The sequence below is a fragment of the Heloderma suspectum genome, chromosome 11, assembly GCF_057233095.1.
Source record: "Heloderma suspectum isolate Gila_16-S chromosome 11, 16-S_ref, whole genome shotgun sequence".
NCBI lineage: Eukaryota > Metazoa > Chordata > Lepidosauria > Squamata > Helodermatidae > Heloderma > Heloderma suspectum.
Genome location: NC_139468.1, coordinates 19,917,327 through 19,920,400, shown reverse-complemented (window position 1 = coordinate 19,920,400; position 3,074 = coordinate 19,917,327).

The window sequence follows — 3,074 nt, the reverse complement described above, 5'->3', positions numbered from 1 at the left end:
GCTTCGGCTATTGGGCGGTATAAAAATGAAATGAAATGAAAAATGAAAATAGGCATACTGCCTCTGGTACTGGAGGTAGCATATAGCCATCAAGACTAGTAGACATTGATAGCCTTTTCCTCCATGAATTTGTCGAACCCCCCTTTTAAAATCATCCAAGTTGGTGGCCATCACTACATCCTGTGGTTGTGAATTCCATAGTTTAACTGTGCACTATGTGAAGAAGTATTTCCTTTTATCTGTTCTGAATGGCCCACCAATCAGCTTCATGGGATGACCCCACTGGGTTCTAGTATTTTGAGAGAGGGAGAAAAACATCTCCCTCTCCACTTTCTCCACAGCATGCATAATTTTGTAGACCTCTCTCATGTCTCCCCTTGCCCTCCTTTATTCCAAGCTAAACAATCCCAGCTGTTGTAATCTTCTGCCATAGCAGAGATGCTCCAGCCCCTTGATCATTTTAGTTGCCCTTTTCTGCACTTTTTCCAGCTGTACAACATCTTTTTTTAGGTGTGGGTTTTAGGGTGTGTGTTTTTTTAAATGTATTTTTCTACAACTAAATTGGTGTAAAATTCCAGAAAGTTTTTTTTTTAAAAAAAATGGTCTGCAAGTTGCCAGAATCTGTGTGACTCAGGAAAAGCTGCAGAACCTGCAGATCACATTCATAGATATCCAAACTCAACTGATTCTGTTGTGAATTTCTCTGACATCCCTATTAAAGGCACATGGGCTATAACAGCCTTCCTGAGGCTGGTGCTTTCCAGATGTTTTGGACCACATCTCCCAGCATTCCTGATCAATGGCCATGCAGGCTAGGGCAGATGGGAGCTACTGTCTAAAACATCTAGAGGGCACTGGGTTGGAGAAGCCTGGGTTATGATATAAACTGGAAATCCAGTTCATAATAACATAGGAAGCTGCCTTATACCAGGTTGGACTATGTCCCTGCTCTATCTACTATGATTAGCAGTGACTGTCCAGTGTCTCCATCTGACATCTTTCACATCATTTGCTACCTGATCCTACTAACTGGAAATGACATAGGTTGAAAAACTGCTGTCTTATGCATGTCCCTCAGACACTGTCCAGTGGACATAGGATTGCTCTTTTAAGGAAAGAAGCATCCAGTAGCTCTGTTGTAAAGCTCAACTGAGCTATGATCCCTTCCCTAAGATAACAATCCTATGTCCACTAGACAGTGTCTGAGGGACATGCACAAGTGTCTGAGGGGGCCATAGGATACTGGGGATTATCCTTTCTCAAACTGTAGACAGAGCTATGACCTCAAAGCTGGAACTCTTCAAACAGATTTCCCTTCCCAGCCATTGCAGAAAGCACCATGGCAGTTCCTTTCCCAAGGTGTGAGCTTCAAACTTGGGGTGAAGAAACAGGGCTTTTCTAAGTAAGGCTGTTAATACAGTGTATCTACTTTCGGTTTTGTTGGAGAATTGTGATCTGAGCATTACATGAAGAGCATTTCCTTTCCTGCTCTTCCATTAGGTAACCTCTAGGTGGTGCTGTAGTATAGCGGAATAGCCCAAATACACATGTGAAAAAAGCATTTTCTTTTCCTTTCACAAATAATATCACACTTTCTCTATTCTAATAAAAAAAATGCTGAAAATGCTGTTTGGGCACAGAAGTGAACTGGAGGGTCACACCATCATCTAAAGAACTTGTAAACAGCTGTGAGTAGGGAATGATGAGTGCACAATAAATGCCTCAGGTAGAAAAGCTCAGAGAGGGAGGGAGGTGGGCAGGTTGGTGGACAAGGTGGGAATGGGAAAGGAGAGGCTGTGGATCCACCAGAGCCCAAGGCCTCTCAGCCCCAGTCCCTGCCCCCATGGCTCAAAACATATCTGAATGGGCTCAGCTAGATGGATCTATCTAGCAAAAATAGAGCTAGGGGAGGGCAGAGAGGCTAAATGGTCCTCTGCTGCTCCTCCTGGCAGAATTCAATTCAATTGGTGGTATTGCACCCTGATTCTCCTATTGTCCATGGGTTCCCTGGCTGGCCTTCAGTGCAGTATTCCGTCAGTCTTAGTCCAAACATTGCACTGCAGTCCAGAGATTATAATGGTGGCCTACCTTTCAAGGTTGTTGCAATGATTATTGACATCACAGGTTTAAAGTATTTTGAGGAATCCCTATAATAATGTCCCAGAAGTTTGCAGGCAGGCATGTTCACCACCACCTCCTCTTGAATTGTTTCAGTAGTGTGGGCTGGAGAAAGAACATCAGACAGCTAAGGGGGAGGGTAGGGATGTAAGGACTGTGTAAAATCTGTTCTGTCTGTGTTTCACAGATTGTCAGGATCCTTTTGTTCCATTGTCTGCTCATCAATGGAATTTGATTATTGTTTGTTTCTAGATTTGCACAAATGTGCATGTGAAAAAATTTGCAATTTCCCCCCAAATGCGCATTTTCATGCTTTAGCCTGTGGGGGAAATGCACATTTTTGGCCAGGGTTGGGTTTTTTGTTTTTGTTTTGCATCAGGGACACACAGGGACACACATAATTTTCTACAACAAATTTTGTGCAAATTCAGGAAAGTTAGAAAACCGGTCCACAAGTCCATGTAATCTTCCCAATAGGGGAAAAGCCTGTCTGCTGTGGAATCCATGGGTCAGATTTATGAAAATCCAAACTCATTTTGTTCCATTGCATTTTTCTCCGACATCCCTAGGGAGGGGAGGTAACATCAGGAAACAGATTCTGTTGGGGAACGTCTGACCTTTCCCCTGAAAGAACCCCGCTATGCGCCTAAGGACAATAAGGGAAATGGTCTCTCAATCCATGGCCAAGGGCAACTGTGGTATCAGGACCCAACAAGCCAATTCTCTCCTTTTATTCTTTTCCCTAACTGATGAAAATATTTTTAATCTATTAACATGATTAATTGATTAAAGATTGCATCCTAGAAAAGTACCTTGCACAGTATGCAAATCATCTCTCTTTCTCTCTCTCTCTCTCTCTCTCTCTCTCTCACACACACACACACACACATACACACACTACCACCACCCCATCCCCAGCCCATATTTCAATACACATTCTCATCGTATGGTGAGTG